This window comes from Protopterus annectens, chromosome 3.part0 (assembly GCF_019279795.1).
Source record: "Protopterus annectens isolate FY-2018-M chromosome 3.part0, PAN1.0, whole genome shotgun sequence".
In the NCBI taxonomy this organism is placed as follows: domain Eukaryota; kingdom Metazoa; phylum Chordata; order Ceratodontiformes; family Protopteridae; genus Protopterus; species Protopterus annectens.
The window spans coordinates 1,913,441,347-1,913,468,874 of NC_056731.1; the positions used below are offsets into that span (position 1 = coordinate 1,913,441,347).

At 37.4% G+C, this 27,528-nt stretch overlaps 1 protein-coding gene across 1 annotated transcript in view; it reads right to left on the reverse strand.

Moving 5' to 3' along the window:
• Positions 1-26,473, reverse strand: part of LRRCC1 (leucine rich repeat and coiled-coil centrosomal protein 1) — a 1,845,576-nt gene extending 1,819,103 nt beyond the window's left edge. Inside the window, exon 1 of the mRNA XM_044066062.1 lies at positions 26,332-26,473. The gene's annotated coding sequence lies outside the window, so the exon portion shown is untranslated. The remainder of the gene's footprint in view (positions 1-26,331) is intronic.
• Positions 26,474-27,528: the final 1,055 nt, after the last annotated feature.

The window sequence follows — 27,528 nt, forward strand, 5'->3', positions numbered from 1 at the left end:
AGTTCAAGTGGCAGGTGCTCTAAAGAGACAAACTAAATCATAAGCACAATCAAAGAGCATAGTTACCCGAGATGCAGAAGTAATGAGCTTAATCATAAAATGTTTTTCATCCGAAGAGGGGAAGGTGGCTATAATGTTTCTCATAATCATAAATTATGCAAGCATGAATTTTAACATATGAGCTTGACCATTTAAGTACACATTTTTTTCCCCAAATTGTTTAGTGTTTAGTACCAGCAGGACTGATCAAAGAAATCACTAAAAGGTCAGATTTGGGAATGGGAAATAGAAAATGTATATGACTGAGGAACTTTGTACATTTTATCTGCTTTTGTAGGGGCAGCAGGCTGGGTGTCGGGCAAGTTACAGGCTGCAATAAGCACATCCTCCAATGACAGAAAAGAAGGAACAGGAGTGGGTTCAGAAAATTCAAGTTTTAATAAATCATACTATTTTTCCAATAACAGTAGAATATCACTTTGTTCCCACTCAAACATTTGATTCATTCTGGATATGGTTTCAGAAAAACAATATTCCGCTAAAGGGACTATCTGAAGAATCACAGTCTTCAGAAGCAAAATCGGTTATCTGAAGAGAAAAAGCAGAAGTTATCCTCTCAAAATCATTTTCCTGTACAATATAATGGTAACCTTCAGAAAATGAAGAATTCCATTTCTCTTACCAGTAACATCAGAAATACAAGGGTCAACAAAGACTGAACTCAGCACTGAGCTGAGCCCAATAAATCATTCCTAACCAAACTAATAGTGGAAGATAAATCTCAGCTTCTTTTTGACAGGAATCTCTTTAGAAGCAGACTGACTGTTGTCAGACAAATACTCCTTGAAGATGGGCAAACAGTTTAGCTAGGAAGAGAGGCATTCCCTGCTCCCTCTTCTGAGACCACCAAGGTTCTCCCTTGCCTGCCAAGGGCACTTCAACAGCTGCACAGGATGTGTCTAACCCATCTCATGGTGGCTGAAGGGACTTCACCAGAAGGAGCCATAGCAGCAGATGGATGGTCCGAGGAACCAGAAATGGGCACAGCAGAGTCACCCATCACAGGCTGAAGCAAATTTGTAGCCTACTTAAGAGGCAAAGGTTGTTTGAAAATTTCTTATGTGACTGAAGAAGGAAGAACTAAGGAATCTGCAAGTTGTTCCATGGTGAATCCGAAAATAAATGTCTGAAGCCTGGTAAGACTGAGCAGCAGTCAGTAATGCAGGCAAATATTAAAAGGAGGAGGAGGAGTCTTTCAACCAAAACACAATGTGAAAAGGACTTGAAACACTTAAAACCACCCCAAAAGTAAATTAACATTAACAGAAAATTTAGTTAGGGAAAAAATTACTTTTAAACATTTTGCACAAAAGTAAAAATTCTCACTTCAGGAGAAAAAAAGTGACAAAAAGTCATGCGACAGTTAATAAAACACTTTTTTCCTTGCTTCAAGTTATTTTAGAGAAAAAAAGTTAAATTTCTGTCATAATGATAAAACATGGAAGCTCCCCCACAAAAGTGAACTTACTCACCAAGCACTGGAGAACCATTAGTTACCACAAGAGGACAGACCTTTTATGGCAGGAAAGCTCTGGAGGACTTGGCATCAAACCACTGAAGTTATTCTGCTCTGCTGAAATTAATAATGGTTTGGACACATGGAATGTGGCCCTAAGCTCTGGGAGCTGTTATATCCTATGAAGGATGTTACTTGTATAGCTAAGGTTACTGCAGCAGTGATCAAATGATTAACAACAACCAGATCTTGATAGGTTCTTGTGCCAATAGTATCAGATTGTTTTCTAGGCTCATCCACATTGGTGACTGTGACACTATGCACCACTGAAGACAAGCAAATTTAGAAGATCTATAGCATGTTATATTCAGCTTCGAGTATGTTTTAATCTTTCCCAAAAAACAAGGAACCACACAGTAGATAAAAATAAGAAGTACAGTACTTGTTCTATAGAACACTGATTTTTTATTTTAAGGTTGGAACTTTGCCTGCATAGTGAGCCATACATCTGATGTAATTCCTTAACAGTGGTATTCATGTGTTTTTTAAAGTTCAAATACTGACCAAATTAACATACCAAGGCATTTCTAGTTCTGCACATATTCAATTAATCTCATATCAACAGAAAAGGGTTGTTCTACTGAGCAAGTTACACATTACACAATCTTTGTCCTTTTTTCTACTAAATATTAAGATTCTAAGATTTCCTTAAGCACACTGAACCCGGATTGCAGCTCTTTTGTTAGAGTTGCAGGACCACTGTGCAGCAAAGTAGAGTTAACGTTTTATTGTAGTAGTCGCACCCCACTTGTGCATTAGTGCATTTTATAGGTTCATAGGTGTGTACTAGGCTAATGGCCCTGCAGCCTTTACAACCTAGCCCACAGGATTACCCTGGCATCATGCCACCCGACCTTAGTTCCCAGTGTCTCTGTCGAGCAGAGCCACTGGAGTGATCACTGGGGTGAATTTTCTATTTCCCATCCACTCATCAAGATTTCTATTGAATAGGGCCAGTGAGGTGCTCTGTTTGACATGTATGGGAAGTCTATTCCATAGTATGGGCAGTCCCTGGGTTAAAAACCTGTCCCCCCCCAACTTGTTCTGTTGATTGTGGTAATGAGGTTGATGTCTCTGGAGCATGTGGTGCGGAGGGATTGGGATTTCTTTAGATGTAGTATTGCTAACAGTGCTGGGTCAGACATGGCTTTGTAAGTCAAGCAGAGATCGCCTCTAAGTAGGCGATATGAGATGGAAAATAGTTGGAGTTTGAGTCTGTCCATATAGGACAAGTGTTTAAGGCCTAGGATCCTCTTTGTGAGGTACTTTTGCAGCCTCTCCAGTTGTTGCAGGTGTCTAGTGAGGTACATGCCAAATGGGGCATTGTACTCGATTGGCCTAATGAGGGAAGAGTAGAGCGAAACAATGACCTCTTTCTTCCTGGATGCAAAACCCTTAGTAATGAGATGTGCCACACAGTAGGACTTTCTGACCACAGTGGCAATGTGGTGGTCAAGAGAGAGGTTGCTGTCAACCTGTGTTCCCAGATCTCTTATAACTCCTTCTGTGTTCAGTGGACTACCATCGATGTGGTAATTCATGGGAACTAGGTTTTTTCCAAAAGGGAAGATGACATATTTTTTGGCATTGAGCTTAAAAGCATGGTTCTGACATCAGTCGTTGGTCTCAGTGAGGCCTTTCTGTAGGATGTCAACATGACTTGGGGAAGTTAATAATAGCTCCCAAAACTTGCAATCATCTGCAAACTTTGTCAACCAGAGTCCCTTCATGTTGGCCTGGACTTCAGAGAATTAGATACCAAACAGGAGAGGACCCAGGACTGAACCCTGTGGGACTCCACTCAGGACAGGTCGGCAGTTTGACTTGGAGTCAGCTACTTTCACACTGTGGGTTCTATCTGTGACCCAGTTTGCAACCCACCTAGTGATACAAGGGTTGATGCCTAGCTTAGTGGAGTTTTTCTATAATTCATGAGTGGGGAAAGGTATCAAAGGCCTTGGCCAGATCAAGGTAGGCTGTATGAACCACCTTGTCTTCATCCACAGCTCTATTGACTGATTCAAAGAAGTCGACCAGGTTGAGCAGACATGATCTACCCTTGACAAAATCAAACTGTGTGGGATCCAGAGTTTGGAGAGTCCCTATATCTTTGTCTATTAGTTCCATGATTATGCGTTCCATATCTTTGCATATCAGACTCGACTGGCTAATGGAGCGATAGTTCCCAGGGTCTGTAGTCGCTCTTCCTTTGTGGAGAGGGATGACTGCAGTAGTGCACCATTCGCTGGGGATAAAGCCTGAGGTGAGGATGTGATTAAACAGGGCACACAGTGAGGTGCCAGTTCACTCTGTAGTTGATGTAGAACACATCCAGGGATATTGTCAGGTCCCACAGAAGCTGCATTCTTGGCCTTGGACAGTGCTGTTTTATTTATTTATTTACATTTGTTGACTGGAGTGTCTGACTGGATGTAGGTCCATTTTCAATGGAGGCCCGGGGAGAAAAGCTCCACAGTTGAACAGTTTTAACCTGTATAACAGGAATACTGGATGCCTGGCAATCTACTGGTATTGTGATTGGTCCTTTGTTGGGGCAGAGAGGGCTAAAGTTGGCACTGAATCTGTCGGCCAGTATATTGGCAATATCTATTGGCTTGGTATAGGAAGTACCATTGTGCAGTAGCTCAGAGCAAATCTGGGTATTGCCATGGAGATTCTTTACATAAGAAGGCCTTGTGCTTGTCTTTACTATCTGCTGCAATTCTGTTTTCATAGTTAGCTTTAGAGGATTTGATGAGGGATCTCAACTTTTTGTTGAGGCTGATAAGGGAGTTTTTCCAGACTTGGGACTTCAATTTATTCCGCATCAGTTTCCTCCTCCTGTTGTAGAGTTTGTTTATGGCAGGGGACCACCAAATTGGCTTCCTTTTTTTGGAGGAGAGCATCTTGGTTCTATTGGGTATGGCGAGATCCATCCATTTGTGTACGTGTTCATACAGTGCATTGGTGTATGATTCGGCAGTCATGCAACTATTCTCCATTTGCATGGGTGCAGTGAAGTTAGCCACCCCTGTTTTTAAGAGCCCAAAGTTAGCTTTGGAGAAGTTTTTCATGGTGGTTACCTTTGCGGGGGGGGGGGGGTGTATTTCCAAGGTGATTATTTTGTGGTCAAATCTAACCAGGGAGGAATTGACTATTGTTGTAGAGCAACGGTCGCCCATGTTAGCAATGACCAGGTCAAGGATGTTGCTACCTCTAGTGGGGGTAATAATGAGCTGGTCCAGGGCATTGGAATTAATGAATTCCAGGAAATGGGCAATTGTATTGGTACGAGTAGTTTAACCCAGTTAATGGAGGGGTAGTTGAAGTCGCCCAGTATGAGTGTGTTAGGTTGGATCCTAGTATTCTCCAGGGTGCTTAGGAATGTGAAGCGTGAGTCTTGGGACATGGTTGGGGACCTATAGCAGGCAACGACCTGAATCACTGTCTTACCCAATGTTAGCTGCATCTGAAGTATCTCTGATGCATTATGTTGGACTACCAGTCTGGAGGTGTGCGCATCCTTTATGAATATGGAAACACCACCACCTTTGGAGAGTATAGCAACCAGAAGCAATCCCAGAAGTGTTTTGCCATACAACTGCTCATTTGCAGTGAGGCAGATTGTTGCTAAACCAGTTCAAAACAGGCTTACTGCATCACACTTCTAATCATGCACTGAGGAGTTTGTGATCCATTGAGACCACCTAAGACTGCTGTGGCAGTACTGCATGTTGGTCTGAATCAATGCTGCCTTTCACCTAGGATATCTGTCAAACGTGTTGGTGAATTGTTCTTTCAAAAATCCTGGTGACAGGGCTGAATATGCTCATTAGTCTATCATTTTCTTATCTCTGCTCACCTTTAGAAAAAGTGTCAGATAACTGTTTGTTTCCAAAGCTATGGCACTGCTCACTCACAGGGACGCCAGTCGATTAGAACTGCCACTAGCTGACAAATGGAGGGAGTTAAATTACTACTATATACTAGTGACACATTTTAAAGGCACAGAAGACATTTTAATGGGAAGACTGAAGTCTAAAGTGAAACAGCAACACAGGGAAAATTAATGCACTGTAACAAGTTACTTCTCAGGTGATTCATGCATGGTGGAGAAATATTCTCTGGATTTCTTAACTGTGACATTTGGAGAGTTCAGAATTAGTGATTCATCTTTACAACCCCCTTTAGTTCAAGCAACTCTTTGCCAACAAGAAAAATAACTCCTTGCACAAAGAAAAGCTACATGAAACTTAATTCTTTTAAAAATATTTTACTGATATTTCAGGTAACATATAAACAAATGAGATAACCACGACTTCCAAAATAATGCAAGGGAATTAAAGTAATACACAAACATTTTATGAAATATAGCAAATATGTTTTGACTCTACTATTAGTCAAACTGTACACATTTTAGCATACAATAAATACTATATGCATTATGTACAAAGCATGTCCATCTCGTATGGCTAGTATAACTACATAAAAAGTCCATATTATTCTTGCTGTTCATGTACGATTTCAAGTATACCGATTTACCCTTTTCAGAACTTTCTTAAGAACAATGGCAATTATGTCCAGAACCAGTGACCATGATAGGATGTTTTCCTCTTACTTGTAAGATATTAATTTTCTATACTGCAGTGGCTATATTTGCACATTTTGAGAATGATGAGTAAAGGGGTCGAGGATGAATGGTGAGAAAGCCTTTTTTAGTCTTACTGTTGCAAATAAAGTGGTGGCATTTGATCTTTCTCTACATCTGATAGTATGGGGGCATTAAAAATAATAATAAAAACTAAACAAGACCATTTAATCTGTGTAGATCCTTGTTAAATTTAAAAATGAAAAAAAATCCTAATGTTCCCTAAAACATATTTTAAATTAAAAAAAAATGTTTCATAGAAATAATAGCCTAGTACAGTGGTTTAAAGAACACAGATATTACTAAGCTAAATAGTGCAGGCTTTTTTCACACTAGACAATCCTAAGCAGAATTACATAGGATGACTAAAATCATGTACAGACAGATGTGTGTACTGGACCTTGTACTATTAACAAAAAATACAGATACAGAAAGCAACAGTTAAGAGTGCTAATCACCTCACATTACTTTATTCCTATGTCTGATGGAATTTTTCCCTCTAAAATTAATTTACAGCATACCATAACTGCTATTCATGTCAAACTTCTTGAGAGAAGCCAATTACCTAACTGTACAGAGACTCTGTGTTGGTCCCTTGGCACCGACAACCACACACATTAGTTTTCCTTTCCTGTTGAGTTCTTTTAAAAAAACAGCTGGTCAAATGTTAAAATTTGCAAATTGTTCCTAATTTTACTTTGACAGATTTCTCTTTATCAGTCACATTTCCATTTCTGACTTTCGTAAAAAAAATCTAATGATGCAACAAAGACTACAGCACTGGATGAAAACAAGCAGGACATATAGGATACAAATTATATACAAAATAACCAATGGACTTTTCCACTAGGGTACTTAAAGTACAATAGAAAAACAAACACGACAAATAAGTTGAATGCCGTATTAACCAAGCAGAAAATGCAGCATCCATTGTACACATCCATTCATACGTTCATGCTAGGTTATTAAACAGGTAGTTTATCTGTTGCCTAGCCTCGACATCCTAATTCATCAGTACCCTACAACATGAATAACTACTACCCAATTTCATTCCCTTTTAGTCAGGGTTTGTTGGGGTAGACCAGAGGAGAATTTATATTTTCCCATCCATTAGCCCAGGATGTGCTTAAAGAGGGTCAGGAAGCCACTTTGCTTTACATCCAAGGGAAGTCTATTTCATAAAAGAGGGAATCTTTAAAAAAAGAGATAGATGTCTCACCAGCAGCTCATTTTTATTCTGTGGTGGAAGTTTAGTTCCTTAGAGTGGGTGTTGTTTGGTAGTTTTGCAGATGTGCAGGAGGTCTAATAAGACTGAATCCCTTTACGCTTTGTAGGCAAGGCAGAGGTTATTACTCAAGAATCTGCAGGAAACCGAGAAGACAGTGCTTTAAAAGCAGCCGGTGAAGCACAAGGAAGACATGCCCTTGTTTTTTACGTGAGAAAACTCTACAATCTTTTCAGATGCATCACGTTTGGAAAAGTGCATACCGAAATGGGATTATATTCTGTTATGGGTCTAATGAGGGAAGGTAGAGAGAGGATAACTTCCCCTGAACTAGAATATATATCCCTGATAATGCATCTGGCTAGATAAAAAGGATTCCTAACAAAGGTGGATACATGGTGATCAAACAGCAGCTCATTTTCAACAAAGTGCCCAGTCTAACAATTGTCATTTTTCAAAAAGGGATTGTCTATGTGGTAGGTGCAAGGGTGACCATGTGTGCCAACGGACACAATACTATATTTCATGGCATTTAGCTTAAGGTCATAGTCAAGGCGCCACTTGTTTGTACATGTTAGGCCCTGGAGAATCCTGAGGTCAGCTAGAGAGGTTGTGATGACTCAAAGTAAGTACTTATACCCTAAACGTAATCAACCAAAGGCTCTTGAAGACTCTGTTGGCATTGCAGAAGTAAATGCTGAAGACTAGTGGCCCAAGGTCTGATCTCTGAGGGGACACAACTAATGATGACCCTTTTCAAGGCCAGCATGCCTGTTACATTAATAAACTGGATTCTGTCAGCAAACCATCTTGCTATCCAGGGAATAACATAGGCATTTACATTTAGTTAGATTAGCTTGTCAATAATGCCAGAATGTGGGATGGTATCAAAGGCCTTGACCAGGCTGAGGTAAGTCAAGTGAACCAATCTGTCTGCATCCATTGAACCAGTAACTTGTTCAAAGACATCCACAACTTTAGGAAGCATGATCTACCTTAAAGAAACTCAATTTGATTTGGATCAAGAGACTGTATACTACTAATGTCCTTGTCAAAAAGTTTCATAATGATGCACTGCACTGTTATAACGCTGGTAAGGATTACAGATCTATAGTTTCCAGGGTAAGTAGTGGGTCTTCCAGAGTGGAGTAGGATGAATACAGCACTTCTGCGTGAATCCAGTGGGAAAGCTGAGACTGAGTATGTTCACTAGCAAGTCTACAAGGATATTCTTGGTGTTGACAAGAAGGTAAACTGGCATGCTCTTTGGACCCATACAGCTACTATTTTTGGCCATGGAGACGGCCCTTAAGATGTACACCAAAGTGATCTGCAGGGGTGGACAAGCTAATACATGGGGGAAACAGTGGGAAATAAGAGTGTAAAGTCTGAGCCAAAGTTATCAATTAATATGTTAGCGGTACCTTCTGGGGATGAATGAGTATGTGCTATTGTTATGTATTGGCTCAGTGTACTGCTGAATATCATTCATAGGTAGGTACTAGAATATTGGCCCTAGGGCCTATATAAGCCTAGCCAAAGGTACCCTGGCTTTCGCCACCCAAGAAAATTATTTTCCTGTGCCACTGTCGAGCAGAGCCACAGAAGTGATCCCCGGGGTAAATTTCTTATCTCCCATCCAATCATCAAGATTTTTCTTGAAGAGTTTCTCAAGTCCCTGTCATTGCTGAAAAGACATGTGATTGTCCTTAATATAAATGGCAAATACACATTTTTTTACTTAATCTTTTCTTTCTGCTTTAAAGACAATCATCTGCACTCAAGAGTAATAAGATGCACTGGAAATGTTATATGCCTTGGCCACAGTCGATATATAATCATGTGAGGGGTGCAAGAATCAATCACAGATGCATTCAGTTTGTAGGTTAAGACAACATTATTCTGAAATGTCAGCTACCAAATATCAAAAGCTTAATATCCTTAAAATCTGGATAAATCACCAGTTTAAAAACATGTGGATGTCCTATTTTTCAGATAATCATGACTGGCCTCCCAGCTGTAAAACTCAGAATAAAACAAAGGCACTAATGAGGAATACTTAACTTTGCCAATCCGTGTATCAGAATTCTACAGTGATAGCATACTTAGACAAGCTGCTGCTACATTATCACCGTTTCTGAAGATAGGAGGAGAAACATGGTCTTTTCCATTGCTCTATATTATTGCCTACTAAATAAATAAAAGGCTTGTTCTCAGCACTTTGAACATTTTAGATAGGTATGACCGTGGTCATCTTAGTCAACATTTCCACCTAAAAAGAAATTATACTATAAGCAAGCTTCCGATTTTTTTCAGTAAGCAAACAAAATAAAAATTTAACAGTAACAATAATAATAAGCACACATTCAACAATGTAATTTGGAAAATACTCTGCAAACATAAATCACCAACCCGTTTGGACCAATCGATGTTTACAATGGCACAGAAGAGACAACTGCAAGATGCCTTTTCAATATGGATTTAAAAGAAAATTATTGCCACCTTGCAAAACACATGCAATTTTTAACAAATCTGCACAAACAATGTCTTAACATGCTTTCAAAGTAGCCTTCTGCATACAAAGCTTTGGCTGTCCATACTATGGCTAAGCAAGCAATAACACCCAATAGGGTGTGGATTACTGTGTAAGCACCTGCCCAGGGGTAGTCTTGAGGCCAAATGCAGCAGGCAGAGGGCTTCTACACCTCTGGAAGGGCATTATTTACACAGTAACACACACCCTGAAGGGCATTACTGTGCTTAGAGAATGGGCTGTCTGTAAAATTGTTGCTTTAATAAGTATTATTATTTATACTTTAAATGTAAAATAGTTCCTCTGCCTAATGTTTCAGACTTGCTGTAGTTTATGTAAATGAATTAATTTACATCTAAAATACAAGATTTAAAAAAAATATGCAGATATTTACCTCATTTTTTGACTCCCTTACTCATCAAATTTGTGACTCACTGGGGATTTAAGTCGATTAATAATGATATACATTTGAGTTTCAGACAGCATTTCTTTCAGAAAATGCATGCTAACAAGTCCTTTTATTCTAGTAACTTTCTAATTTTATTTATTTTTACATTTGTTGACTGGGATAGTCCAACTGGATACATGTCCATTTTCAGCGGAGGCCCGGGGAGAAAAGCTCCAAAGGTAGTTACAAAAGCAAACATACAATAATACAAATTATGCACAGTTTACAAACTCTGTCGAAACATGTAAGTTTATAACATCAATGTTTAAAATCTGTTCATATTTTTCAGCCTTTGCCCTCCCCCCCATACCTCTCAACCTCTAAGCTCAAAAAATCTGTACAGATTACAAAATAATGAGTAGACGAAAGTCTAAACTTAAGAACATATTTTGAATATTCCTCTTATAAACTTAGAAAGTTGTTGGAATAACAGCATTTGTGTTGGCATGTGTTTTTTAAAAGAATAAGACATCTACAACTCTCAAATGATTGTCGCTATTCTGTAAAAATTTGGACAGTTGAGAGGTATGGTGCCCCCCCCTATAATTTAGGGTTTAGCCAGATTTATTGAGCTAACAGGCCAAGAGGTACACATACCTCTTTACTGCTGTTGCCACTGCTTGATTGCTCTCAATCTCTCTCACACACAAACACACACTTCCGCTTTCATGCACGCAAGCATGCATACACTAATACATATAGACAGAAATGCACACATTTTTTCTTTTTTAAATGTTTCTTTTCATTTTACACTCACTAAACAGCAAAAGTTCTGCTTAGCAAGTGTAAAATAATGGCTCAATAAATCTCACTCTCACTTTCATGCACTCATACACACGCACATTTTTAATGTTCTATTTATTTTAATTTTATAATGGTGACCATTAGCTTCCTTAATGTCAGAGCTTCACGGCACCTTAATATGCTGTCGTGGAGAGAGAGAGACTCATGTGGGCATTACATGTACAATAACACCCTGCTGGAGAACATTCGTTCATGAATCATGGTGCCAATGTACAGGTCACCCATTCTCTAAGCTAAAGTTTCCACTTTTTCATACGAGTAGAATACCTTATCACGTAACTGTTATGTTTACACGCTTGTATATACTAATGGGGTGCTTTACTCTAATGCCCCTCTTGTAAATATTGTATAAAAAAATTACACATCTGATAAATGTATTTCTTTAGAGCAGTAAAGTGAAGAAGAAAAGCATGCCTTTCTCAAACTACAAGAAAACTAAAGCTTTTTTATTTCACTAGGGTCACACTTTTTGATGCAAGTCATTTCAGTGCAGAGCAACAAACTGCTCATAATGCAGTATTCTTGATAAATGCCCCATCACATGAGAAGGTTTCATGTTTTACAGTTATTAGTATTTAAAAATGAGGATATAATGTGCCAAAGACTTCTGTGGTGAAACACTGCCCAAGCTTAAAAGCATCATAATGTTTTCTTGTTTATGTTGTATGCTTGGGGATCTGAGGTCTTACACAGTCAGATAATGTAATTAGATCATAAAAACATAGGCCAGATTCCAAAATACTTGCTCTCAGTTTAAGTGGCTGACTCTGGTATGCTCTAGCATATATGATTTCTTTTCTGACAATGGTTGTTTAATGGCAGCAAGAAAGTAAAAAAAAAAAAAAAAATCCTCACACATTCTACTGTAGGAGTACATATTGACAGCCTCTCCAGACATAGACTAAAAAAAGCCATAGGTGAAAAATATTGTCCAGAATAGTGCCTTCCTTTTGGACCAAGCCAGTTATCTGTATGTGAGATCAGGATGTCAGACTGAATCAGCCGCCAGTCTCACATCCTTTACTGCTTTCAAAACTTAATCTCAACCTTTATCCCACCTCCCTAGCTTAGTTCTCTAGCTACCTATCCGGTAAGCAGCAATCCGTTAAATGGCTCTCATCCACCTCACCATTCCTCCCAGTCTCAACTGGAGTACTTCAAGGCTCCATCTTGGGTCCCCTTCTGTTTAATGTCTTCACCAATGATCTTTTCACATCTTGCAAAGAATCTTCCCTCATTCAATACGCAGATGACTCTACACTCATTTCTATCTCAAACAGTATCTCTGAGCTCCATACCCTACCATACAGGCTTTTCTATCCACTGAAAAATGGCTGTCAACCTACTTATCCTTAACCCAAAAAAGACAAAACTCTTCCTCTTCCTCTGCCATTCTCTTACTCAGCATAAAACCACCTTTGCTATCAAATCTTCCAACAACACGATTATCCAACCCGATACTCACACTAAACTCCTTGGGGTCATCATTGATGACTAACTAAAATTTAGGTGCCCAAAGCAAACTGATAATCCAAGCAAAACAGACACCAGGGATCCACAGACACAAAACGTTTTTAATGACATGAACCAGCACGAACATATACCAACGTACAGCACACCAAAGCACTCCAATACAATTAACGTTTCCTTAAAATCTCGTTTTCGTCACCAACTTCTTCAGATAACAGTTAGTTTCCCATCAAACCCCTAAACTAGGGCTACCAATTAATTGTCATCCAATGAAATTGGATTTAGTTAAATGAATGTTTAAAATTTATACATTGCAGATGTAAGTAGAATCAATATAAAAAATAAATAAGATGAAAGTGTGTTAGTGCTTATTTGTAAATTAGCTACAATTAAATCTTAGAGCATAAATATATAAAACTAGTATAAATATAATAAAATATACATTTTATATAAAAATTGGAAATAACACACAATTAAAAATTGTGATGCACATACGCCCTCTACAGGTTACTATTAGAATGCGCCTGTTAGTATTTACAAATCAATGTTATGATGGAAAACCATCTCGATGAAATTTTAAAAAATGTATATATGTATGAATAAATGAGAAACAATCAAATGATATTACATACAACCAAAAAACAGGTGTAGTTGTTCTTTATAACTTAGCAGATCTTAATTTAAGTACTGGACCCAGGGAAATCATTTCTATATTGATTCTACTTACATCTGCAATGTATAAATTTTAAACATTCATTTAACTAAATCCAATTTCATTGGATGACAATTAATTGGTAGCCCTATAAGTTTAGGGGTTTGATGGGAAACTGTTATCTGAAGAAGTTGGTGACGAAAACGAGATTTTAAGGAAACGTTAATTGTATTGGAATGCTTTGGTGTGCTGTACGTTGGTATATGTTCGTGCTGGTTCCTGTCATTAAAAACGTTTTGTGCCTGTGGATCCCTGGTGTCTGTTTTGCTTGGATTATCAGTTTGCTTTGGGCACCTACCGTTTTCTTCTTGTTTCTCAGTACTTTCGGATGGATCCAGCAGGTACTTTCAACACAGACAATACACAGCGTAGCTCCGAACTCGGAGAGCTACGCAAGCTTATTGGTCAGCTGATGCAGTTGGTGGGACTTCTGACACCCATGAGCCAATCAATGGCAACGCTGCTATCGTCGCTACCACCTCCAGGGAACCAGGAAGCAGGGAAGTGAACGCTTCGCAAAGACAGAAGGATACCGGTCTCAGAAACTGATAAACGAGCGAGTGAAACGAATAATGGGCTAACCAACGCCAGTTTTGAAGGTTTGCCTAGGATATTTACTACCAGTGACAACGAGGGGGATTCTCCTAAAGAAGCAAGCAGTACCATGAACGTTGGCAACAACCAGAGGACATTTAACACTAACATTAATACTACAGGTACTAGGAAATTGTTTTCTGACATTGTTTTGAAAGTCAAATTTAGCATGAAAAAAGTGCCTGTGTCTGTTAATAATGGGACCTATAGTACTATGTTGGAAGACTTGGATTTATTCTATATAAATTTAAAATGTTGGAAATGGACAATGCATATTTGAAACATTGCCCGTCTTTAAACATAGTTCCTAAAGGATTGAGAATATGTAAATATCCTAACAATGTTATGGAAGGTAGTGATTTTCACTGTGACTTATTAACTGTTTTTGACAAATGTGGAATGGAGGTTATGAGAGCAATTATAAAAAACAATGAGATGGAAATGGACAGGCTGCATGTTAAAATAGAACATTTAAATAATGGTATTACAGGTGATTTGGTTTTTACAATAGAAGATGAGAAAGCCAAATACTTTAAACTATTAAAGAATATAGAGATTAAATGCACGGAGGTGCAGAACAGAAAATTCAACAAGATAGAAAGGGATCTTAATGAATACAAAACTAAAACCCACTACCCAAGACCTAAATATAGAGGTAGAAAAAACACAGGGGTTTATAATAGTCACAATTTTGAACCCAAAGTTAATCAGGAGGTGTTTTTTGCAGATGAAAACTTTGACACATAATTCCCACCTCTAAGAAGGTCCGAAAGGCTTAGATCTAAAAACAGTACTGAATATTATGCAAAAAATTACAAGGGCAACCATTGGAGACCTCAGATGAGGAATCCAGTAAAGTGGGCTTAACTGATAACATAGTCAATTCGGGACACAAATGGACATGCAAGGATTTTAGCATTTACAACTATTCTAGTTATCCTATTACTAAAACTACTTTTGACCTATTTTCTAAAGGGTTTGGTTTCATACCGGTACAGAAAACTAACATTTTTAATTTATTAGTGGACCTCAAACTATTCCTTAGGAAGAAGAATTTACAACTCATGTTTAATGGTAAAACTAACCAAAATGAAAAAAATAGTTTAAGACGAAAGAGTACCTTTAACCCCCCACTACATCCCAAACTAAAAAATTTTGAAAGAACATTGGAGAATACACTAAGAACATCACTAAAACAAAACTATGTGAAATATAATTTGACATTATCAGAAAAAACTATGTTGGGAGAAATATGTAATGATAAAAGCCTTAGAGTCATGAAACCTGACAAAGGAGGGGGGGGTGGCATTCATGGAACATATTATATATGAAGGCAAAATGATGGAAATTTTAAATAATTCAGAGAAATATGCTAGAACATCCATAAACGAGATCAATATAGCCTATAAGAAGATCCATTTGCTTCTTAATGACTTGTTCATGGAAGGTTCGATTGACTTAGATACCTTTAGATACTTGAAAGTAGAAAAACCCAGAGTACCATCTATTTTCGGAATTCCGAAAATACATAAGGACATGAACGATCCACCTTTGAGAGCAATAGTATCAGCCGAGGGTTCTGTAACTGCACCTCTTGCCAAATATGTGGATCTAAAAGTTAAGGCATTGGTTACTAAAAAACAGAACATTTTAAAGGACTCTTGGGATTTACTAGGGAAGTTGGATCATTCACTATGCTCTAATGAATTATCCTTTGGGACTATGGATGTTATAGATCTTTTTGCAAGTATACCCCATGACATTGGGATGGAGTGGTTCGAGGAAATGTTGGTAGAATACAAAGTTTTAACACACAACAAATTTAGAACTGTACTGTTACTTATGGAAATAGTGTTGAAGTACAACTTTATATTTTTTGAAGGGGAGTACTTTAAACAAGTGAGAGGTGTGGCAATGGGTGCACCTTGTGCCCCCACCTATGCCACCAACATCATGGCCTACTGGGAAAATCACTTTTTGTTAAACTCCATATATAAAGACCAATGGTTGCTTTACGGTAGATTTCTGGATGACCTGTGTTTTTTTGTGGAAGGGTGACCAAACGTCTTTTGTAGATTTGGTCAAATACCTCAACAACACTACAAGCTTTTTAAGGTTTACATATAAATTTGAAAATCATATATTAAACTACCTTGATATAACCATCACTAAAAACGAAAACCAATTTGTTTCAAAAGTATTTAGAAAAGACACATTTTCTATCTCCTACTTACACTACACCAGTTCCCACCCCCATTTCCAAAAAAGGGGGGTGATTAAGGGACAGTTGGTTCGTATAAGTAGGATGACCTCTGACAATGAGTGGTTTAATAAAGTATGTGAATGGTTAAAAGAACAATTTTTGAATAGGGGCTACCCTGGCAGTTTCTTTGATGAAATTCATAAAGAAGTAATACATGGTAGGAACACCAGGTGTGTCCCAATTATAGGTACTATTTCAAAACAAACTGCAATACCTTGTAAAGGGAGAGCTACAGACATGTATAGTGGAGGTCTTATAACTACATTTGATGGCCAAGCGGGCCTTATAAGGAAAATAATAGATAAAGAGTGGAGGAATTTTGCCAAAATATCTGACCTGAACCACATTTTTGATGATAATTTAAAATATGTTCACCGTAAAGGTAAAACCCTAAAAAATTTATTAGAGAAGGGTTCAAAGAAACTAGATACCAACAGGCTTTCAAATAAAAGAGGGCTGTTCAAATGTGGAACATGCAACTTTTGCACCCATTTAAAAACTGGTGAGAGTTACTACCTAGAGGCAAGGAAAAAGAAACTTTACTTAAATACATTTGTAAATTGTAATACCAAAGGAATTATATATTTATCGATATGTAAAGAATGTGGGTCTTTTTATATTGGCAAAAGTGAGAGAAAGTTGAAACAAAGGATCTATGAACATCTTTACGACATTAGGACCAAGAAAGATAGTAACGCATTGTACAAACACTCTTGTATTTGTACAAAAGCTAAATACCAGTTTTTTTGTTTTAGAAGTGGTGGAAATCGACCCTAGGGGAGGAATGTGGGAGACACGGGTAGAATACAGGGAATTGTTTTGGCAAATTGTACTAGAATCTACGAGGTTCCCAGGTTTGAATTATATGATTTCCCTGGGTCCAGTACTTAAAATTAAGATCTGCTAAGTTATAAAGAACAACTACACCTGTTTTTTGGTTGTATGTAATATCATTTGATTGTTTCTCATTTATTCATACATATATACATTTTTTAAAATTTCATTGAGATGGTTTTCCATCATAACATTGATTTGTAAATACTAACAGGTGCATTCTAATATTAACCTGTAGAGGGTGTATGCGCATCACAATTTTTAATTATGTGTGTTATTTCCAATTTTTATATAAAATGTATATTTTATTATATTTATACTAGTTTTATATATTTATTCTCTAAGATTTAATTGTAGCTAATTTTCAAATAAGCACTAACACACTTTTTCATCTTATTTATTTTTTATATTGATTCTACTTACATCTGCAATGTATAAATTTTAAACATTCATTTAACTAAATCCAATTTTATTGGATGACAATTAATTGGTAGCCGTATAAGTTTAGGGGTTTGATGGGAAACTAACTTATCTGAAGAAGTTGGTGACGAAAACGAGATTTTAAGGAAACGTTAATTGTATTGGGAGTGCTTTGGTGTGCTGTACGTTGGTATATGTTCGTGCTGGTTCCTGTCATTAAAAACGTTTTGTGCCTGTGGATCCCTGGTGTCTGTTCTGCTTGGATTATAACTAAAATTTAACCTGCACATATTCCAATGTATAAAAAAAAAAACACAACATCAGAAACTGGGGCTACTGTATCGGAACAAAAAATTTCTAACCCCTAACTCAAGACTCAACCTAGGACAGACACTCCTCCTCCCCTTCCTCCTACAAGATGCCCCAGTTCTCACCAACATTCAGGCCACAACCCTGAACAAACTCCAAAAACTTACCACAAAATAGCTAAATTCATAACCATCTCTCCATACAATGCACATCACTGTATTTCACTAAATTCCCTCCAGTGGCTAGAACTTCCAAACAACTGCAGCTATCTCAATTTCAAATGTTGCACTCTATTCTCTACAAACCATTACTCTGCCCATCTCTTTCATCCTTAATCTCTACCTATACTCCATCTTGGATCCTCTGTACCTCTAACCAGCAAACTGGACATCTACCAACCTAAAAAAACTGTAGGCAAAATACTACACAAACACTCTTGTTGCCCATGCTTGAACAAGCTTCCCTTACACATATGTTCAATCACCCATGCCTTACACTTTAAAAATGAACTAAAAATTCACCTTCTCAACTCCAAGACCTGCCCCCGCCATGACGCAACCTAACCTCCTTACACCCATTCACTTATTTAGGTACCTCACTCCCCTATCTTGCACCACTCCTTGTAGGGTGGCATATATTGATCTCTTTCAAATGATGATAATGCACAAAAACATTTCTTTGTATATATTTACTGTCTCTGCATATACATGGTGTTCCTTTTTGATTTATGCCTGCTTTCTATGTTCTTTTACGTTTGTAAAGTATAATATGTCTTTCACTTCTGCTGTATAATCAACTTATATAACTCTCTTGTTGTCTATTATAGCTATATAAACTTAATTGTTTGAATTGTGAGGTACTGTTACTGTCTATTAATGAATCTTTTCTCCTAGGGTCTCCTCTGAAAATGGGCCCCTAGCCCAGTAGGACCAACCCAGTTAGCCCCACAAATACACAGTAATATTACATCTTCTTCAGCCTACCAACCTCCACAATTTCATAGACTTTACCATATAAAGCATCACCAGACCAGAAAATCTATCCCCTTTTTATGCAGGCACTTGAAACACTCTCATACTCCTCAAGAGCATCTACTACTTCATGGTGACATTCAACCAAACTCAGGTCCAAATACCTCCACCTCAGATCCCACTTCACCCTACCCCAGCACCTCCTACACTCTCACTAATTCCCATAACTCTCTACTCATAGGCCACCTCAATGTAGGCAGCTTAAACAATAAAATTACTCAACTACATGCCCTCCTAGACTTGCACTCCTTTGACATCCTATGTCTAACCGAAACATGGCTCAAACCTGCTACTAAGGATAATGATATAATCCCACCAGGTTACAATATCCTACGCTTAGACCGACTTAATAAAAAAGGTGGTGGGGTTGCTATACTGTATAAATCTAAACTACATGTATTATCAATAGATGTAAAACCTCCCCCACTCAGTAATGCTGAAATGTTAATCTCTAAGCTCCTGATTAATACCAATAAATCATTAAACATAATTTGCACCTATATCCCCCCAGGTAATAACATTAATACTCTTGAGAATATCTTTAGTTGGCCATCAACTTCCTTCCCACAAGAAACTATACTCCTTGGAGACTTCAATATAGACTGGAACTGTTGTACCTCTGGCAAACCAACTACCCACATAAACCTTTATGGTTTTAATAAAATGATCACCTCCCCCTATCAGAACCCATAAACCCAGCAATAAGCAAGCCACCTTAGACTGGATACTGGTAAACAACAACCCCCTCTCTTATAAAACAGGTACACTCCCAGATGATATTAGTGATCACTCCCTTACCTACCTAATCAGACAAAAAAACATTATATCCAACCAAGCAACCTTCAGAACTACCTACAACAAAAAAAAACTTCAAACCTGCTAACTTCTAAGCTGAACTTAAAGCATGCAATTGGTCACCCCTAAAATACCTACCTCTTGACGAAGCTGTCTCTTATTTTAACACAAACTTCCTTCAAATCCTAGAACACCATGCCCCCTCTCGTACTAGGAACAAACCAGCACCTTGGCTAACAAAAGAAACTAGACAAAAAATGATACAGAGAAATAGAATTTGGTCCAAATGGAGATATACCAAAAACCCAACTGATCAGGAAACCTTTAGACAGCTCAGAAATACTACAAAGAAATCAATACTCCAAGATAAAAAAAAACTACTACCAGAAATTCCAGCAAGCCCAGCATCAAAACCCACAAAAATTCTAGACAGGTATAAACAGCCTAATCCACCCAGGACACTCCAAAACTCCTACACCTTCCAATCCAACTCTGAATACTCCTAGTCAAATAGCCAATACTTTTAAGAATTTTCTTTCTCTGAAAACAGCTCAATCCTTAGCTCAATCCTTAGCAAATACCCTATCTTCCACTAGCATCCCTAAGACATACTCTCTAACCAACTTACCTCCAGCCTTAAAACTGCAGCCTGTTCCAACAACTCTCATCCGTACACTACTTCACAAACTAAAACCTTGCACTCCTGCTGACCTCCTCCCAGCTGAATTTCTACAAATGACAGCTGGTGTACTTGCTTACCCTATCTTCATCTTAATAAATAGAACTATTACAGAAGGTTCTATCCCATCACTCTGGAAAGTCTCACATATTATCCCATTACACAAAGGAGGCAACTCAATTGAACTCTCCAATTTTCGTCCCATAGCACTATCTCCATTGGCTAAAATCATGGAAAGATGCATTCATCGGCAACTCCTTGATCATCTCCTACTAAATAATCTTTTAGCTGATTGCCAACACGGCTTTAGACCATTTCATAGTACCACTACCGCACTACTATCCTTTATAGACAGTATTATTAAGAATCACAATAACAACTTGCTCTCCTCAGCTCTATTTTTAGACCTCTCCAAAGCCTTCGATATGGTGAATCACATCCTAATGTTATATGCCCTTAAATCACTTATAGGAGACACTTTAACCATCAAATGGCTTAAGTCATATCTAGAAAACAGACAACAAGCAGTACTCTGGCACAATAACCTATCAACTCACCTCCCTGTCTCCCTAGGAGTCCCACAAGGTTCTATTCTTGGAACCCTCCTTTTCTCTATATTTATTAATAATCTGAATTCATCTCTCCCTCAAACCACCTGCATACAATATGCTGACGACTCTACATTAATCTGTACTGCAGCCTCTCAGGCTGAACTACAGTCTAGCACCCAAAAAGTATTCAACTTAGCAGAAGACTGGTTCTCCAAACGCTGTCTCCTCCTAAACCCTAAGAAAACCAAACTCCTACTTTTTACCCCTACTCAAAAGTCTCTCACTATCTGCTTCTCAGTAACATCAAATAATGGCACTGTAATAGTACCTGATACCACAACCAAGCTTTTAGGTGTAACAATCGATAATAATCTTGGTTTTGACCCACACATAAACTTAACTATCAAATCACTTAATAGAAAACTTGGTTCACTTTTTAGACTAAAAACCTTCCTTACTCCCTCTGCCAGGACTACTATCACCCAAACTCACCTAATTTCCCCTCTTCTTTATGCCTCACCTATCTACACTAACATATCCAAAAATAACCTAAACAAACTGGCCACCTCCTATAACAACATTGCCAGATTTGCAACTGGTTCCCCATTCCGTACTCACCATTGCCAAAATCTGAAAAAAATTAGGATGGCTGGAACTGCAAAATCAAATTCTTTTCCAACAACTAACTATTATCCACAAGATCCTGTATCATCCTACAAATACACCCATACTCTCTACCCTTATTAGCCCTTATAAAAACCTAACAACCCTACACTCAACTAACAAGTCACTACTAGCCACCCTTAAATCTAACAACAAATCTGGAGACTGTCTTTTCAATAATAGTATTGGAAATTCTTGGAACAAGCTTCCTACCAAACTAACATCCCTGGAATCCACACCACTTTTCAAAAAGCATCTAAGAATCCACCTATCTTTACAATGGCTTTGCCCCTGTACTAATCCTGTCTAAAAATTTTTCCTCCTCATTCCACCATCTTCACATGCACAGTTACAGGCATCCCTTGTAGAAGAATGAAAAAAATTCACCCTGTCTTTGTCTTTTTTATATTAAGTTGTATTTTAAATTTCTAATATTGCCTTTACACATGTTAATCCTGTTATAAACATGTCATTTTATATTCTCTTATGTAATGAATATTTCATTTTTACTAGTCACTATATCAAATTTAATTCTTAAAATATGTTACTCATATGTAGTATTTTTTGGTTTCTTTAGAATAATGTTGTAGTGGAGCTTTTCTCCCAGGGCCTCTACTGAAAATGGACATATATCCAGTTAGACTGGCCCGGTCAACAAATGTAAAATGTAAAATAAAAAATAAAAAAACTTGCAAACTTGAAGTAGTTCATAAAAATACAGTCATAAATTTTACACACTTTCCAGTATTGTGAAGCATAATTTACAAAACATAATTTGCTAAACATCACAAATGCAGTGGTAGGCATGTTAAAAAAAAAAAAAAAAAAAAAGACTGTTAGAACCACCCCCCCAAAAAAAAGTGCTTACCTTCAAATGGAAAACAATTTGACACAACAAAACACATTTTCCAGTTATCAGAACTATGCAAACGTTTGAATATAGGAATACAAAAAAATACTTGAAGCACATGCACGACAAGACAATATATAGGGTGGGTGGGTGCACATGTGTTTTTCTCATTATAAGTTCATAGGTGAATACTAGGCTAACTGCCCTTAAGGGTCATTTTAAGCTTAGCCAATAATCCGAGGTCAAAATCAAACCGTGCATCTTGTATCTAGGAGTTGAAGACTTTAACCATTATGCCAAACTCACTCCTTCAGTTTAAACAAGGTGAGTGAGTGCAAACCTTTGTAATAGCCATGGCCATGTGAAAACATCTTAACAGTAAATATCATGTTGTGGGTGGTTTCTTGCTTATTTTAAGATACTGAGAGTGGTGTGATGATGAATTTCACCTAATCATCAACTAAAGCAGTAAGACCTGGGAAATTAACACCGCATAATTCTGAGGTTATTTCCTAAGCATGTACATGCACGCAGGCCTAAATGCATGAAGTTCACAACACAAACTCAGACATTTAAAACTCAGAGCTACTTATGGAATAAAACATAAATGCTGTTATATTCTTTTTCTGCCTCTGCAGCTGTGATTTTTAAATGCTTCCATCTGTCTATGGCATACAATGCTCAAATATGAACATCAACAAGTACACACCAGAAAGAGGAACATGTGATTCCAAATAAAATGTACATCACTTTTTAAAGTTATAAAGACAAATCCCAAGCAGCAAATGCTGCTTATCACTTACTGCTCATTTACCTGTCTGATAAGAAATTAAATGTCTTGACTCACATACCACTACAGTGTATGCTCCATACTCACACACCTGGCAGGGAGGCAAAAACAAACAGAACTTTTAAACTATGACATAGTATAACTATCACGGCAAGTAATACAGGTGTTGGTTATGCGTGGATTTACTCAAGCTGACAGGTTTACTCTCTCATCTTTACACTGGGAGTACACTCCATATCACAGTGGGTGAATGTACGCATAGCCTGCACCCCGTTTTTTTATTACACAATTGTATAAAAACTGTTATTGAGTTAAATAATAAAACAAAAATTAGCACTGTGAATATTTTCACCTTAATAAATCCTAGGGTATACCATGACTAAAATTTTCATTACTCAACGTACCAGAAAGCAATTCAGTAAAGCTACTAGTAACAGACAGATGTGCAGAATCATACATGTAAAAATTTTGTAACCTCATAAAAGTGAAGCTGCACTCTCTAAAAAAAGCACAAATGTATAAAAAGAGACAATACAAAACCATTTCATACTACCATGCCTTATAAACACACACACACAAAAGTACTTAAAAGAAAATGGTAAACATGAATTTATAAACTTTAGAAAAAAAAAAGACATCTGCGCATAACTCAACATTTCATATAATGTTATTTTTTTATAACTTTTTCTCTATTTTATCAGCATTATTTCACAATACCTACCCCCATATGTGTATGTGTATATATATATATATATATTTATATATATTTATAAACAGGCCTGGTATGTCAACTGCATAACTATTACATTTATACGCTCTTGCCCCAAGTACATTTTGTCCTTGTATTCTGTTAAAAAGCATATAAAAACTTACTTAAACCTGTAAGTATCAGAAGTGTCTTGATGTAAGCATATGCTTCGTATACCATACCTTTAAACTATAGGTTCATAGATTAATAGGTTCAGCTGTCAAGCTTGGGACCTACTGCTTTCAAGAAGATTGACTGCCATAAGATATTGTCTACTTCCCATACATGTATATATATATATTTTTTATATAAATACATTAATGATAACTCCTTTGGACTGCAACAACATTATTCTAGAAAATTAGAAGGCAATGTGTATTTTTTGCCCAATTGTTTTATAGTACTGACAAGTATATATTACTTTTGACAATTTGATGTTAATCTCCCCAGTGATGCATTCCAAGATTACACTTTCAAACAAATCAGACACTACATTACAAAACAAATGCAGGTAATCTTTTAGTAACCTATAAGACAGATAGCCTAGTACCAACCTATGAAACCTATATAAATTATCATGCAGTTCAAAATCCCCCCAAAATTTCCTGTCCACAGATGAACAAAATATCAGGAATGGATTCATTCTAAAAATATCTATACTCTGAATAGACAAAACCATTCAATATTAATAATTAAAGGTTACCGGGTTGGATAGACTTTGTCTGGTGTTTTATTTAATCTAGAAGACAAAGTATATGCTGACAGTTCCTCAAGCCTTCATGAAAAGTTACAGTTTTTCAAACATATGATTTTTCTTGTAGAGAATCACTTTACATCTTCAAATCTTTCAAGTTGCTTATTCAAAGGCTATAAAACACAGCACTGTATTCAATAAAGGTCAGATCAGTGAAATATAAAGTGGTACTATAATTTCACTGAAGTTATTAGACAGTCATCCATTTTTCAATAACCCACTTTATCCTTTACAGTGATGCAAGGAGCTGAAAAGTATTCAGGCAGCAATGGGCAAAAAGACACTGAAACCTCTTCTGGACTGGACTCCCATCCAGAGTAGAATCTACACTTTCTCTTACTCAGCACACAAAATCTGCACACCTTTTGGCCAATTTAGGAATGTCAGTTTGCCTCCTATGTCTTTAAGTAGGAAGAAACTGAAAGTACCTAGAAATATTGAAAAATATAACACAGCTGAGAATAAAAACTTCTACAGCTACTCAGCAACATTACTTGCCGACTTGACTTATGTTCCCCCATAACTAGACTTTCTCTTTAGGATTAGACTGGCAACAGGATATACTTTCCTAAACTTGGTAGATAAATAGTTGACAAAGTTTAAACAGCTGTCTACCACTCTTATCTTTAATGACTGCACTGTTTTTATAACTGGACCATTTAATTTTGTAATCAGAACTTTTCCCCCTTTTTTTTAACTTTATTAGTTTGGTAATCCCAACACATTATATCTCCATTTATAGCTTATACATATCAGTTCTAATGTTTTCCCATGTTTCAAGATGTTTTCCCTGAAAGGGAATAAAAAGAAAGTCAAACCGTCTTACCAACGTTATTGAGAAAAAAAATGCACTATGGAGATATGGTTAGTTACATATTAACAGTGGGTGTATACCTCTAGTGACATTCTCGGAAGTGTACAACACCAGCATCTTAAGTTAGGCTATCAATTTACTGGGTAGGTGTAATAAAATCACACAGTTTTATCAAGGATGAGTTAAATAAACCGAAGCACATCAGAATACCTGAAGGATAAGTGTGACACATACACTGGTTTTCTTTAAAAAAAAGGTTATCACAATAATCCCTTAGAGGAGGTTTTATCCTGTGGCAGTATAGGATTACTATAGTTAGAACGTTTGATCAGGAGAGAATTTGGCCCGTCCTGAGAAAATCTCAGCAAAACACATGCCTACCATAAATTACTGTTACGCTCAGTACAAAACTCGTTAATAACTGCATCCACGCCAGAGAGAGCAATACTGGTAAAAGCAGCAATATTACTATGCTACTAGATACGGAGCAAATACATATTTGATGCCTTTCCTGGTGTTAAAAAAATAAAACTATAGATTTATAGAATATAGAGCGTAGAATCTGAATTTATTTAAAATGTTTGCCTTTAATGAGGGTTAAATTATTTTACTTTAACACTCCCTTTACTATACTCCCCATTACAAGTATCTTTTCAGGGCGAACATAATCCCTGTAAAACAGCACTAATGTATTTTACTCCTTTATGTATAGAATGAGCCATTGTGTTTTAAATGCGGGTGCACGCAAGAATGAATACTTTCACACTAAAATCTACAGCTAATTTATCTCTATACAAATGAGACCAATATCAAAACTTGCCTTTCCTCTTACTGCCTGGCGCTTCCATTCAAATCTTTTAACGTCGCATACAATAGACGAACAAGGGAGCGCTCTCTGTTGCTATAGAAATTATAAACACACAACAGCTAATTTGCCTTTTCTTCCGTCTTAGTGTTTAAAGTTTCGCGCTAAATAGCAATGCGCTTTCTGCTACTGATGTCATTATCGTATATTTCAGGCGACGACTACCCTCTTTATTAAAAAAATAAATTTGGGCTAGAATGCAAGTAAATCATGCATGAAGACTGACAGCACTGCGTTACAGCTCACATTCGTTCTTAGATACTGGAATTAATTTAATCCCTGGTCACCCTCAGTAAGAAGCTGAGATTCCTTATAAGATCCTCCAAAGCTAGCTATGAAAACAAAATCGCCACTAATTCTAAGGACAGCCACAAAGCATTATATAGCTATGTCAAGAATCTGGATGGCAACGCCCAGATCTGCTCTAAGTTACAGCACAACGGCATGAAAATTACAGAACCAACTGATATTGCCAACATCCTGGCAGATAGATTCAGTGCTAACTTTACTCTCTCCCGCTAAATGGCCCATATCTATACAGGAAGAATGCATAGTCCCTGTAATCACAACTACACAGGTAAAAGCTACATTCTTTAAAGCCAAAACACAGCAGCCATGAGACCGGACAACATCCCAGGCTGCATTTTGCACAAAGTTGAGAACAAATTGGCTCCATGTTCAATAATAGCCTCCATGTTCAATAATAGCCTCGCATCAGACTTTGTGCCCACTGAATGGCGCACAGCAACAGTTACCCCACTCCACAAAGAGGGAGCCACCACTGATCCCGGGAACTATCGACCTATTAGCCTGACGAGCCTGGTCTGCAAGACCATGGAACGTATCATCATGGAACTCATAAACAAAGACATTGATAACCTCCAAACTCTGGATCCCACCCAGTTCGGGTTTGTGAAAGGCAGATCATGCCTCCTGAACCTGATCGACTTCTTTGAGGCAGTCACCAAAGCCATAGATGAGGGTAAGGTGGTTCACACAGCCTATCTTGACCTCGCCAAGGCTTTCGACACCATCCCCCATTCTGGAATTATAGCTAAACTCACTAAACTAGGTATAAATCCCTATGTCACAAGATGGGTTGCCAACTGGCTTACTGACAGAACCCACACTGTAAAAGTTGCAGACTCCAAA